Source organism: Lipophrys pholis (genome assembly GCF_963383615.2).
Source record: "Lipophrys pholis genome assembly, chromosome: 10".
Classification (NCBI taxonomy): domain Eukaryota; kingdom Metazoa; phylum Chordata; class Actinopteri; order Blenniiformes; family Blenniidae; genus Lipophrys; species Lipophrys pholis.
The window spans coordinates 1,464,450-1,479,950 of NC_137640.1; the positions used below are offsets into that span (position 1 = coordinate 1,464,450).

The window sequence follows — 15,501 nt, forward strand, 5'->3', positions numbered from 1 at the left end:
ACTCCCCTCCCTTTCCAAGACAGCGGTGAAGCTTTCAGTAGAGATCAAGCTGAGGCTGATTGGAAAAGAGTTTGAATTCACGCGTCTATAGAAAGTCTCATTCTCACAGGGGGGGGCGCGCTGAGACTCGGACGAGCCAGCAAACACACACATTCATGTTTCAGAGCTCATAGATGGACCAGGTCAGCAGCAAGTCTGCTTTCCAGAAATGGAGAGATAATATAGTCCCTTCTCTCCACTTCAACAGTGCGACTGATGAATAGACAGGAAGGAAGTTGTAGTGCCTGATATGAACTGATACGTGCGTGTGATGGATAACGCTAACATCGAACTTTAATTAACACTGAGGGGGCACTTCTTGTAATTATCCATTTGGAGTATTACTAACATTTTGACTAAACATGCTGATGTTAACACACATTCAGCCTTATTTTGTTTAAAGGTTTTCATAGTGTAAATGCTGTTTGGCCTCTGATGTTTCAGGACGTCAGATCCGACAGGGCAGGTAGAGGGAGGAGGATAAAAGCTGGAGATCCACCGCTCTGGAAATATGTATTTAATTTATAGCGCCCCCCCCCCCCCCCCCCCCCGCCCCCCGCCCCCCTGCCCAGACTCTTAAATCTCAGGGTCCATTACTCGTGTTGGGTCCAACGCACCTCGTGAGCTTGCTAAAGCACACAACATTTTACATATTTTCAAAGGCTCAGATCTGCTTTCAAGGCTGAGGTGACAGTTATGAACAGCTGTGATGATTAAGGTTGGGTTCAGGTTATTAAGCGGATCCTAGAAGTAATCCTTACGTGTCGGGAGGGGAAACGGCCATTAAAAGCACCGAACGCTTCACGCGAGCTGATGTCCTTCGGTTGAGGCAACATGTTGTGCACAGCGATGCCAAGACGACAGTAGAGAGAGTGTGTGTGTGTGTGTGTGTGTGTGTGTGTGTGTGTGTGTGTGTGTGTGTGTGTGTGTGTGTGTGTGTGTGTGTGTGTGTGTGTGTGCGTGCGTGCGTGCGTGCGTGCGTGCGTGCGTGCGTGTGTGTGTGCGTGTGTGTGTGTGTGTGTAGCATAGCTGGGCAGTGTGGCCTGATTTGGCCTGGCTGTGCTCTGCTTGATGTGCTGCTGCTGCCTCCAGCATTACTCCTTGGCCGGCTGCCCGGTATGGAAATACCCCTCAGCCTTAATGGACATTTCATTTAATAATCAGTGATTGATTACTGCTGGTAATGATGTACAAGCGGGAAGAATCGGGATCGGAGAATATTCTCAGTCAATAATTTGAAAACATGGAGGACTCTGCTGAAAGACGGGCCAGTGTGTTGCCAATAGCGGCACGTCTCCTTAACTCTCCGCTTGTCAATATGGAATCTCTTTATTTGCCAGTGGCAATTAGCACCACACAGTCATGTCGCTGCGTTAGAGTCACATCAACCTCACAGAGATAATTAGCCACAGTTGACCTTTTCTTCTCTGGGCTAATTTTAGAGAGGAGACTTCGCTAGGAGACAGGACCTTGGAGTAGACGAGTGTGGCCATGGCCCCCCGAAGAGGGAACCATTGTTCACTAAGGTTTGGTTGTGCACACATCCACTGCCTATTTGGAGAAGTCGGTCTGACCCAGGGGTGTCAAACATAAGGCCCGGGAGCTCCAATCTGGCCGCAAAACCTCCAAAATAAATGGTAAATAATTCAAAGAAGCCCTGGACCTTTTAAACATTTAAGAGTAGAGGACATCTAACGATCCAACGATCAAAGTGGAGAAGCGCCAGAGAAGCTCGCCACCAAATGGCGATAGGAGAGCTTTGTCTGTATTTCTCTAAAGTAATTCATTGGTTTTGTGAAAATGTCAACATTTTAATGATGTATACTTTGCACCACAACAGAGATGAAAGGTTATTATGGCTCTATTTTACTGGCCTGGAATTGGCCTGTTTGTGTTCCCTGAGCGGACAGTTTGACACCATCTCATCCTAAAACTAGAGCTACACTCGGTAGAGCGCAGACCTTCACCAACGCCACATTTGTTAGCAGAGCCGAGTTAGCATCGCTAGCATGTTAGCTCATATCGATGCTAACTAGCTTGTCGGGTAGCTACTTCACTGTGTGAATCACTGAGCAGGGAGCGTCTCCATGGCAACAGACGCTGATCTCCTTCGACCTCCAAGAGGTGCCTCTCTCATCCGCTTTGTATGGGATCATTTTTCATAGTTTTTTGGGATCTATTCAGAAACGTTTAACCGTTAACGTCCCAAATTCTAATCGATTGGTCCATGGATGATGATAAATCATCCCTGACAATTTCATGCAATCCGGGTGAATGGTCTTTGCAAATAAGTTGGTTTGCATGAATGCGTGTATGTATTTTACCAATAAATAAATACACGCAGAGAAAAACGTAACCTTCCCAGCCATAAATCAGACACCTTCCTCTGTCACAATGGGGCCTGTTTGATGCCGGATAAGAAGATTGTCACCATCCAGTTTGCAGCCTGGTGCTCTTCAGTAGCATGCTGAACTCCTCAGTCCTCAGTGTTTGCATATTTTTGGCATCCACAGTCACTCTCTCTGTATATCCTTGGGTTAAAGTTAATATCATAGATAATTATCTTATATAATTGCATAAATATAAGATTTTAAAAAAAGTCGTCGCTGAGTTATACTGATCCTCCTCAAAACTGATTGCACTGTTCTTTATCTATTAATTCCATCAATATGTACTTTGGCTCGGGTCATTTGCCGCGTGATCTGTTTGTGTAAATAATTCAACAGCGTGTCTGCTTCCACTTTACCGGCCGCCCATTTTTCTTCTTGGCTAAAGCTCTTCGCCATCGCAGTCTTCACTGAGTTCCTTTACCCCTCCGGTCCGGGGCACATGTGACCCTGTGAGATATTCCCCTGATCAAACTCACACACATGCAGCGGCGTCACACACACACACACACCTGAAAACACTGTGTGTTTGTGACATTTATTGACATGTTGTATTTGTGAAAATGGCAGTACTATTTTGTTCTTGTGATAGTTACAGTGAAAACCATGTACATGTCATATTGGATGTAGTACACAGACATGACGACGCCTGCCGTTGCACACCCTGAAAACTGTGAGCACACTATCTTTTTGAGGTCCAAACTGCCGGTTTAGTCATTAAGTCCCATTTATTAGAGAGGTAGGAGGTGGTTTCAGGGCTAAGTCACAATTTAAGGATGGGTATTAGACCCTCAGTTGTAAACGTTAGGGTCTGGTAATTGCAATACATCAATGAGAAGGCCCTACCAATAAAGACTGTGTGTGTGCTACTCAAATAACACATTAAAACACACAGAAGGCAGCATATAGGGAGAATTTCATTGATAAATGCCGGCCGTTTGATGACACTGCTGTTAAGGTGTGCTGTGACTTTAAGCTTTATAGGCTGTGCCTCCCTGGGTGCAGTCCTGAGGGACTACTTTGTGGATGAGTGCAGTGTCCAAACAGTAAACTTTAACGGCTATAAATTAAATATGGGTCCAAAGCATCACTGATTGGGCAACCAAACCAACTCCCTCTGTGTTTATGAATTTAAATGAATTATATTATGCTTTAAAAATAAAAAATAAAGAAATAAATCCCGAGTTTAAATGTTTTACTATATCTCTCAGCCGTGAGAGATGAAGAGGAGTGAAAGCCATGACGGCAGAAAATGAGCTTGTATTCCTTCCCATGCAGCGACATGTAAACAGCTTTTACACTAATTGGTTTTGTCACCATAAAGCCCAGGGCTTCCTTTTTAAGATCTCCTTTACATCATGTGCAAACCTGTGGGTGAGTGAGGGTGAGCTGGGGGTTGTGTTACTGTTATTACCGAGAGAAACAACAGGGTCAGCGGGCAGAGTAATCATTTCTGCTTTTATGGAGGAATGGCACAGTTGTAATTGCAATGCTAGGTTTTTTTTTAACCACAAAAACAAACAGTGATGTTTGTAGGTACTGAGAACAGGGGATTGTTTGGTTGAAGGGGGAAAGGGGCGATGCACCTCCAACTTAATTTAACATGAAACCAAACAACTGTTGACAAAATTACAAGAGTACAAGTTGAGCGTCTTGATTGTGAAACTTTTTAACCCGGATCATTATCAGCATTTTCTTTTAAAAAGTGTTTTTGTGTAAGTCAGGTGGCGTTGGCATAATCTGGGTAGATACAGTATGCTGCCAGCAATTAAATGAGTAAAACATTGACGAGTGGATTATGGTCTCATTTACTGTGAAGTCACTGCAGATTTAAATTGGACAGTGAGGACACCTGCTTTGACAACGATTCACAGGTATTTTGTCTCAAATTAAGTATAAATCCTTATTAATTACCAGACTTCCTAATTTATACTAATACATTTTAAATCCTGTCTGGATCCTCAAATTGTGCTCTAATAAAATAAATATTTTATTAAAATACATCTGTCCCCCGGCTAGCTCAGTTGGTAGAGCATGAGACTCTCAGTCTCAAGGTAGAGGGTTCATGTCCCGTCTCAAGGTAGAGGGTCCATGTCCCATCTCTAGGTAGATGGTTCATGTCCCATCTCTAGGTAGATGGTTCATGTCCCATCTCTTGGTAGAAGGTTCATGTCCCATCTCTAGGTAGAGGGTTCATGTCCCATCTCAAGATAGAGGGTTCATGTCCCATCTCTAGGTAGAGGGTTCATGTCCCATCTCAAGGTAGAGGGTTCATGTCCCATCTCTAGGTAGAGGGTCCATGTCCCATCTCAAGGTAGAGGGTTCATGTCCCATCTCTAGGTAGATGGTTCATGTCCCATCTCTTGGTAGAAGGTTCATGTCCCATCTCTAGGTAGAGGGTTCATGTCCCATCTCTTGGTAGAAGGTTCATGTCCCATCTGTAGGTAGAGGGTTCATGTCCCATCTCAAGGTAGAGGGTTCATGTCCCATCTCTAGGTAGAGGGTTCATGTCCCGTCTCAAGGTAGAGGGTTCATGTCCCATCTCAAGGTAGAGGGTTCATGTCCCACGCAGGGCGCCACCTTCCTGTGGGCTCTCCACCTGCAGGAAGGTTCTTAATGGGTCAATGTGATCTGGGTGACGGTGCTCAGACTGACACCCCCGGAAACGGATAAGAAGGAGAAAATGGATGGATGGATGAATACGTCTTGTGCCAGCCACTGTTTGGACACAATAAAAAAATGTCTATGACTCGATTAAACCTGAATGAAAGTGCTCGTGTGCGTCACCAGAAAAATGAATACGTGTCCCCTTTAAGGAGCGCGTGACACTCCATATTTATTCAATGTGTTTCTGTGGCTATCCACTTTATGTGACAAAAATAGAGCGCGGGTGCAGAGGGACGGCCTGTGAAACCCGGGAACCAGAGCTGCACTTCATTGGTATTTTATCACTGAGCCGGGATTACAGTGCCCTTTCCATAGTGTGATAATCTCTTCACATTCCAGGAAAGCACCGACATATTCGTCTCAAACGCACAGCGACAACAAATTGACATGAATTTACATGTAAAGACTGATAGAAATCAAATCGAGATTAATCTGTAAATCACTCAGGAATTAATATGCGTTCTATCACACGAGCTGTTTGTCATGCGACGTTACACAAACGTGTTTTCTGCTGAGTCTGGCCTCAAAGCCTCCAGTCAAAATCCATATTTCTTTCTTGTGTAAGTAGGGTCACAAACCGGGGGATTAGAACCTCTGCAGTCGCTGTCATGCCGTATTTCACCGAGCAACGGGTGAACACAGAGTGGAGCTGACAGGCCTCGCTGCACGAGGAAGGAGAAGGCCCCCGTTCACCAGCAGCTTGACTCCCCGATAAACGGACTGGCCACCGGCCTGTTAGCCGACACTGCCGGTTGGAATGAGTCAGTTAACGGCCACAAATAAAAGAAAACACTTGTCTCCTGAGATGAGAGGCGCACTGCGCTGACGTGTCCTGAGATGTATTTGGGGAGACTGCTCGGCGACGACTGCGCCACTCGAGCCAAGGTTCACTCACCGAGCTGCGCTTGACGACGGTTCTGATTCAAGCCTCCTGACTCCAGCGTCTGTAGTCTTAACAGGGCTGCATATTTCTGGTTATCACACGAAATACACAACACAGGGCTGACTGAACTGTGTCCTCACTAGGGGTGGGCAGTATAAACGCTATACGGTGGAGATTATATGGATTAGGCTTAAAGTACAGATTGACTGTACCGTTCTAACGCGATAATGCATGTTGATGATGTCATCAAGCCGCGCCTGTTTTGGTCAAAAGCATGGCAGCGGCTGCAAGCCGCTTACATGGCAGGAGGCGCCGTCGCTCATTCAAACTTCTTTCCTTTGTTTTTGTTAATTATCGCGAACACACCACCGCACTCCACCTTCCTGCTCTGGGTCAGGTACTCGTGAGTATTTCAGTTTTTTATTTTATTTTACGTTTTTATTTTATTCAGGACATACTCAAAGTCCCCAGTGCACACCAGATAACCAAAGATATTTCACTACACGGTGAATAACTACGGCAGAACAATATACCCATATAGCATGTCCCAACAGGAGTGACATGAACAATAACTTATTAAATCCCATCTCTTTTCCATAAACAATATATAATGTTCTTTAACTTCCACTTATTTAACATTCAATTCATTTAAACATGTTAGAACATAATATAAAGACACATTATCTGATGAAAAGGTATCAATAAATTGCATATTTTGTAAAACAATTAATGATATGCAATTTAGAATAAATATAATAAAGTTTTTTGACAATATCCAAATGACCATACAAGAATAACTGTCCCAGAAAGAGTGGACAGAGAGCAAACGAATCGGACAACAGACAGTTTTACCTGGCAAATTTCAAGCTGAACACACACAACAAGGGTTGAAATACTAGAGCTGGACCCGATTATCTCAATAATCGGTCGTTGTGGTGGCATCTGGATATTAATTTTGAGAGGCGAGTAATCAGTTGTGTAAAGACAAGGAGCCACAATAAATGCTCTTAAAATGGCATTCTGTACCTTTTTGAAGTGTGTTTATTCTACTGAAACAAATCTTGTATGTTCAGAAACAATTGTGTGTATATATATATATATATATATATATATATATATATATATATATATATATATATATTTCTACACACACAAGAAAATAATATATACCGGAATATACTCTATAGTGTTACTACACATGCCTGAAATTAAAGTGTAATTCAGATTTTAGGCCATGTTGCTCAGCCCTTGGCCAATGTAAATTCCTACTCTGCAAATTCAAGACAACGTGACGTAAAATATGAAGAATTACTTCAATGAATCGTGATTAATCGACAGATATTGTCTGATTGTTGATAAAAAGAAATCTTTTGAAAAACAGACCGAAATATGTCAAACCTGGAGGCCACAGGGAAGACACACATACATGTCTTCATTTCCAGTGTCATCATCCTGAGTGAAGTAGAGCTGAGGTCCCAAATGTACTTTCTCCTTTGGAAATTCCCTGGTATGGTATTTAAGTATATCTATCGTTATAAAGGTAAAACCTGGAAAACATTGGAAGTCTTCCCCAAAAACATGTCACTTTATAGCAAGAATGCTAAATGTCAAACTTCTATTTTCCTCTTCAACTTTTCACGCTTGACCTCAAGCTCCACCGCTCACAACGACTTGCTGCTTCCCAGAACTGAGTCAGCGCTGCTGCCCATCCTGCCGACGTGTCGCGGGATGGCGGCGGAGTCGCCGCTCTACATCTTCGCCTTCTGTTGGATCTGCTGCTGGGACGCTGGACGCCCCCGTCCTCAGCGCGTCTCGCTGCCAAAGACATGTTGACTCGTGTCTCGCTCCACATGTCAGGAGCTTGGGCGCGGGGCGACGCTCGTCTTTAACTCACAGCATCGATTGTGTTTTACGCCGAGCCAACGACTCGCGGAGATTAGAAATATGAAAGCTAAGGGCTCACGGCATTTATCTCTGTTCCATTCTGTCGTTTTTAGTTTTTTTTTTTCTCCTCCTTTCTCCCACCTCTCGACTCCCTTATTCGTTTTGCACACTAGTCACACGTCTTTGCTCGCTCCCTCCCTTCCCCGACATCTCGCTGCTTTGAATTGACTCACTGACATTGACAGTGTGGGTGTTTGTTTCGTCAGAGAGAGAGAGAGAGAGAGAGAGAGAGAGAGAGAGAGAGAGAGACGGGAGGATGCAAGAATAAGATTATAAGTAGCAGGGAAGGAGAAGAGGAGAACGGGAAATGTGAGTCGATGAAATGGCAGGAGGAAACCAAACCAAAACAAGAAGAAGTAAAAGAGTGCAGCGGTGGAGGGACGTTAGAGTTGAAGCTCTTTCTGTTCTCCAGTGCGTCACTTTGCGACCGGCTCACTGCCCCACCAGGCGGTGCTCGTCACGCCTCGTGGCTGCAGTGTGCCGTTTTAAGAAATCTCCTTTGAATCTTTTGAGAAAACCTGAGATGTTGGACATTTTTATAACGTTTGCTCACTGAGGCGATGGAACCGATGACGTTAACGTTTGTTTTGTCGATAAGGTGTCAAGTTGTTACCGTCACCAGCAAAAGTGGGTGTGAAGGTTGTTTTTGTCCTTGTGAATTTAGTTTTATTAGTACGTAGGGATGGAGGGAGGGAGGGAGGGAGGGAGGGAGGGAGGTACTGCATTTGACCAACTTTTTGCATAAACTATTAACCCGGATTGCGTGATTTATCATCGAGGACCAATCCAGTAGGTTTGGGATCAGTCAGGGGAGGAGAGATAACTCACTCAAGCTGCACAGAAGAATGGGAACCAACAGAACAGGATTTAATCTTAACATTGCCACAGCATGAAGCAGTTTAAAGGACCAGGACAAATGATGACAGGAGTGGTGGATCAAGCAACCTTGTAATCCATCGGTTTCCATGGAGACAAGTGTGGCGTTGGCGAAGGTATGCGCTCTATCGAGTGCCCGTCCTCGTTTAGAAAAATCTGCATCACTATTGAGAGCCGAGACTTGAATTCACTTGTTATTCCTCAGGTGGGAGAGAGTCACGTCTGGATTGAAAAGCCTTTGCTGATAAGTACATTGCATGTTGGCCTGCGAGCCTCAACATACATCACAGCTGCTGCCTGGGTTAGTTTCACAGGCTTACTTAGCCAGCTCAGTTTCACTCTCCTCATCAAACGGCCCGCTGGAGTGCATTAGACCCGCATTACTTCCTTGGGGAATGGCTTCTGTATTTATAGTTTATAGCCTGTAGGGATTTTTATCCAAGGTCAGTAGTAGATTACCTATTTGGCTCATTGAGCCGTGCGTTCGGTTCGATCCCTCTTTTTCTTTTTCTTTTTCTTTTTTTCAAATGTGCATCGCTGATTGATTAAGCCAGTGTGTCTCAATGCCAGCGCGGGCTTGACTGATGCATACAAAGAGCAATATGTATGTGCGGAGAGCCTCCCGTGTGCAATGCCAGATCGATGCACGGCCTCCCCTCGCAATAATTACCTCATCCTGGAGAGGGGAAAGCCTGAGGGGTGAGAGTGCCTAAGTTTGTGTGTGTGTATATCCTTCAAGCTTCTCAGCTGGCTTTTTGAGTCATGGGTTGTTTCAATGTCAGGGAGCGTGAAACTCTTCATCAGTCGCCAATCAATGTGGTTGGTAGAGAGAGAGAGAGAGAGAGAGAGAGAGAGAGAGAGAGAGAGAGAGAGAGAGAGAGAGAGAGAGAGAGCGAGGGAGGTAGGCATGAGGAGAGCAGAGATAATGAGTGGCTGCAAAGACAAAGACAGAGTGGAGATTATCCAGTAAGAGGCTGAAAATCAAAATGTCAACACTTTACTCCGCTGGAAGATGAATAGAAGTCGCGGGACCATGTGAGCCCATCAGGTGCTCGAGAGTTGATGTTGTAGATTCTCTGGAGGTGCAGATGTGTATATAGCAGATGAAGACAACCCAGACTAAGTGTTTGACGTTTTCGTAGACGGTTCCTCTCGACTAAAGTAAAGTTTTGTTAGATGAAGAGCATCCTGAAGGCTGAATGGTTTCCGGACTGGTGAAGCTGAAATGAACTCGGCAACATTGATTTCATAAACTGAAGCTCTGTTTACGCAACGTTCTCACGTGAAAATGCAAATATTTTGTCGCACATTGTTCGTCCATTTATGTGACATTGACGCTCGGAGCCACATAACATTTTGAAAACTGCTCCCGAGGTGGAACTTTCTAAAAACCATGAGGCTCAGTCTCCATGTAGACGGCAGGAACGCTGCTATTGCCGCGTGCATCACGGCCTTAGTGAATACCTCTTCTGCACATGCTCAGTGATGGATAATAAGAATAATGGTAGTTTAATAGTTGACAATGAAAACGAAAATCCAACTTGGTTGTTTGTCCATACGGATGTCTGTGTGCTCCTACTGTTAATGTTTACAGTGTTCTGTCTTTATGTGTGTGTGTGGCGTCATTACAAAAACAACCAACAGCACCCACTAGTGGCCTGGAAATGGACGTCGTTTTCAAAACATTGACGCTTAAACGGAAACGCAAAAAAGATGCATTTTCACTTGAAACGTTGTGTGAATTCAGTCTTAAGTACCACAGCGTGGTTTCAGAACAGACGATGTTCCGCTGTAGCGTCACATTCATGGTCGGCGCTCGACGACGTGTCACAAAGACGCCGTTCAACAACGACGGACTCACCATGGCTTAAGTCGCAAAAATAGTCGAGGTGCTTTTATTTACAAAAATCAAAGTAGTTGGACATCTGAGTTCAGGAAAACAACAACAACAACAAAAAAACAACTGCGGTATTTTTACGCCTCACATGCAGACCACGGGCTTTCATATGATTAGCCCCGCCCCTCTGAACCGACCATCTTTATAAACATTTAGCAGTTATTTTCCCACAAATCCAGACAATGCCAAAGAAACGCATTGTGCATTTCCAAAAGATCAAAATATTCTCACACATATTCTCCTTCATGTGCAGCAAATTTAAAAAGGAATGATGGCGGAACCGCTGATCGATGAACACATGGTACGCTCCACACACGGTGGTCACCTCCCTGTCACACAGGCCTCGCTGCCACTTTTCTTTCCTTTTTACAATCCCACAATGTTTTTCTATTCTTCTTCAACTCTTTAACTAACTTCTTTGGTTATGAACCAATGGACCTCTGATCTCTGGGCTCGCTGGTCGATCACGAGATTTACGAATGGTTTGTTTGGTGTAGTCCGTCGGCCATCATGGAATTTCTGACAGACGTCAGGATATTATAGCACGATATTGACATTGGACATTTGCGAAGACCACACATTTTAATTTGTGATGACAGATATTGTCACAATGGCACCGTGGACGATGAGAAGATGATGGAAGAAATAAAATACAAAGTGTGGAGCTGAACAACAAATTCTCACAATCCAAGCTGGATCCTTATGAAGACTGTATGGAACTTGATTTGTAAGGTTTTAAAGCATTAACAAATACTGAATGCTGTGTATATTGTTGGCAGATGGAATAGTTACCTCAGAATATATCTTAGATGAACAATGAACTGTTTTGAATTCCTGTTTCCTTTGAAAAAGCATTTCCAGTACAATTTGAAAATAAATTACAAAAAAAAACTTTTGAAAGACGAAAAAGGCTGTTTCCTGGCAGAAAGTCTAAATTTAAAAAGGTCCACTTTGATTTACAGATGAGTATTTTGTTGTGTGTAAAGAACAGAAGACACTCACGTAGAGAAAGATGGAGAAGAAGTTTGATCTTCCTCATCAGTGAGCGGAGCCAGCTGGGACTTTCCCCGAGACGGGAGGCTGACTGACGGGGTGGCAGGCAGGTGAGGAGGGTCAGTGTCAGGGCCAGCTTGTCACCGGGCACTTTACAACTGGCACATTGTGTGTGTGTGTGTGTGTGTGTGTGTGTGTGTGTGTGTGTGTGTGTGTGTGTGTGTGTGTGTGTGTGTGTGTGTGTGTGTGTGTGTGTGTGTGTGTGATAGAGAGATTGGGACTGTCATGGATCTGTCTCTTCAGTCCTGATCCCCACTAACCCTCAGCAGTTTGACAGCCGTCCACACACTGTTTCCCCCGTCTCTCTCTCTCTCTCTCTCTCTCTCTCTCTCTCTCTCTCTCTCTCTCTCTCTCTCTCTCTCTCTAATGTAGATGTTACTTTTGTTCCTGGAACAACAGATCTTCTATCGGTTTGACCTTTCCGCAGTCTCACGCCGAGGATTTCTGACTGTGCGTTGGCTGCAGTGACCAACATTTGTTTCCAGTAGTGTCCGCCGCTCCTATCCTATCTCTGTTATTGTCCCAAGTTCAGGCCGTGTTGTTTACACAACAACAATGGCGCTCGGTGAAAACGAAACTCTTCTAAAACGACCCGGGCTGCTTCTCTGTGACCGTGAGAAAAGCTGCCGCTGGTCCTGTGCACCACAGCCACAATCCATAGCTCTTCTGCACATGCTCAGTAGATTCACAATAAGAAGCATGTTTCCTCTGTGGTGTCATGACTCCCTATTCATATTCTCCTGGGACTTGGTGCTTTTATTTTGACAGTCACCGTAATAACAATCCAACTTGGTGGTCTGTCCAATAGAATGGCCGCGTTCTCCCAGTGTTCATGTTTAGAGCTCATTGTTCTCTGCGACCGTGTGTGTGTGTGGTTTCATTACAGAGCAAACAGCACCCACTAGTGGCCCAACATGAAAGCTACACTTTTTACGTCTCTTCTTACATTTTTCCGTGACATAATCATCTCCACCAAGGAGGTTATAAAACCACCCGCGTTTGTGTGTCGACAAGACGTCTCAAAAAGTAATGAGCAGATTTATCATGAGAATCGGAACAAAGATTTTGATCAAAGGAAGAACCGAGGAGATTTTGTTGATCTGGAGCAAAAATAATTGTTACAAGGCGAATGTATTTATAGAGCACCATTCAAACACGGCTTTTCACAATGCTTCACCCAAAAATGAAAGAAAATTAAAGACACACAGAAAAGCTTTACAAATAAATAAAAGGAGTGTAGTAATAAAAGAAATACAGTAAAACAAGTCATTTGTTTCCCACAGCCTCCGACCAGACGGTCCACTAGAACAAAACTCACAGTGGAAAACGATCATTTCCCAATATATTGTCATGTTTTTGTGTTCTTTCAAATTCTGAACTAAAACCATGTGATCAGTAAACCTCTGCGTTTCACGTTGGAAACATCTTAAAAACAAAACGCTCAAATGTAGATTTTGTTTTCATTTCGTCTATAGTTGAGAAGCTGTGGTGGAGGAACTTTTTGGATTTAAATGTTAGATAAATTGTTGTGAGTGCAGTTGCAGAGTCTGGTGATCTGACATTCATTAGAGCAATTAGAGTTGGGGGGGGGGGGGGGGGGGGGGGTCTGCTACCTGCCCCTCCCAACGCCACCGGAACAGGATTTAAACCTTCACACCCTGAGAAGAATGTCAAATATTTCAAAGTAAAACCTTATGGTTGTTTCTCAGATAGGAATTGTCTCGTATTTCTTTTTTTTCTTCTTTTTTTTTAATTAATGAATTGATGTTTGTGTCCAGAGATTGCATTGCAGACCTGCTGTGTGCATGTTTCACCTGAAACCACAGACACTGCAGAGTCTCATGATTGAGGGTGTTTACCATCAGCTGGACTCGTCCTATCCGTCGTCGTGCCGTACGACCGCGGCGCGCCGGCCGTCCTCCACGCCGCTGCGGCACGTCCCTCGACGGCGCTCGTTTCTTCGACAGTTTACGTCGGGAGAAGGAGCCACTCCGGCGTCCGGCTGCTTATTCAGCACTCAGAAAGTAGGAGTCAGCGTTCGCTTATCAAATTGCTTGTCAGATTTACAAAAGAGTGCCGGGAGGCCGCAGTGGAGACGGAGCGGAGCGCTGCTCAGGAAGCCCGCCTGGTGTTTGGCCTTAAAATAAAGCGGTGGGATATTGGCTGATAAGAGGACCGACTACCAGAAGTACGTTAAGGGCTATTTTTTTTTGAGTGGTTCCTCTTGGAGATTCCAGAAAGAGATGATCAAATCAGAGTTTTCACTCCTGTCAGTTGTGAACCTGAAGCTTTTACCGAGTCAAAGTCAAGGCGAAGCTTGTCATCCATTGTGTGACTGGAGAAGCTCTCGCTTCCCTGAAGAGTGTGTGTGTGTGTGTGTGTGTGTGTGTGTGGGTGTGGGTGTGGGTGTGTGTGTGTGTGTGTGTGTGTGTGTGTGTGTGTGTGTGTGTGTGTGTGTGTGTGTGTGTGTGTGTGTGTGTGTGTGTGTGTACTTGAAGTGAATCTTGGTTGATGAGTCATGCACCATTCTGGCTTCCTTGTTTCTGATCTGTCACGCAATGCTTGTGTTTATATCTGTTTTTCCCTCTGCCTGGGTTTCATTGTGTGTTTGTGTGTCTTGTTGTGTGTTTGTGTGTCTTGTTGTGTGTTTGTGCGTCTCCTTGTGTGTTTGTGTGTCTCCTTGTGTGTTCGTCTTAGTTTAAGACTTGCATGTGTTTTGTGTGTTTCTCCTGACAGGAAAAATGTTGAATTCAACAGAGAAGCACCTGACCACTCCTTCTGTTCACACACACACACACACACACACACACACACACACACACACACAGAGGAGGAAACATGCTGGAATTGCGACATATTTCCCAAACTCTCAGTTTAGAGCTTTTATTTGTTTGTAGATTGACATTAAGCCTAAAATTTGTGTTTTAACTTAATATAGTTCAATTCAATTATCAATTGTCATTTCAGACCACTTATACAGAAAAAAAAAAAAAAATCCCACATGAGCATTCACTATAGGCAACAGCAATTACTAGGTATATGTGTGTATGTATATATATATATATATATATATATCTTCTCCTCTTCCTCCTCATCCTCCTCCTCCAGGTGTGGAGTAGATGTGGTCAGACAAACAGCCTGTTCTCACTAGAGGGACTTTTAGACTGGCTGAAATTGAAGACGGAGGCTGGGCTTTGAGGAAATACACTTTGAATATTGTCCAGTCTCTTTATACCTCTGACTCTTATCAAACTGTTGGAAAAAACACACTTTATGCTATGGGACCTTTAAGCTAAGCTAACCACTTAACCTTGACCTTTTTCGAGCCCCAATAACAAAAAAAAAAAAAACGTTAAAGTATTATTAACTTGATCATCTAATTGATGATAATTTCCTGATTACAGACAACTTATTATTAACTAAACTAACTTCCTGTCTGTAGTGCTGCAGTTCACTATTGGCAAGTCGAAACAAAAGATGTAAAAAAAACACATGATAAAGAAAGACAAATCAATCCGTCTGCCTCCTGTGTGTGTGTGTGTGTGTGTGTGTGTGTGTGTGTGTGTGTGTGTGTGTGTGTGTGTGTGTGTGTGTGTGTGTGTGTGTGTGTGTGTGTGTGTGTGTGTGTGTGTGTGTGTGTGTGTGCGAGCACAACAGGGGGGGTGTGTCACGTGCTTCAGTAGAGTAACTTGTTAGAATGATGCTTCTTCTCTTCCTCTGCTGCTCTGATCGTCTCCAGTGTTAACATGACGTCT

At 44.1% G+C, this 15,501-nt stretch overlaps 1 protein-coding gene across 2 annotated transcripts in view; it reads left to right on the plus strand.

The window, feature by feature from the left end:
• nlgn1 (neuroligin 1) overlaps positions 1–15,501 on the plus strand; it is a 338,488-nt gene that overhangs the window by 123,215 nt on the left and 199,772 nt on the right. The gene's annotated exons all lie outside the window — the stretch shown is intronic.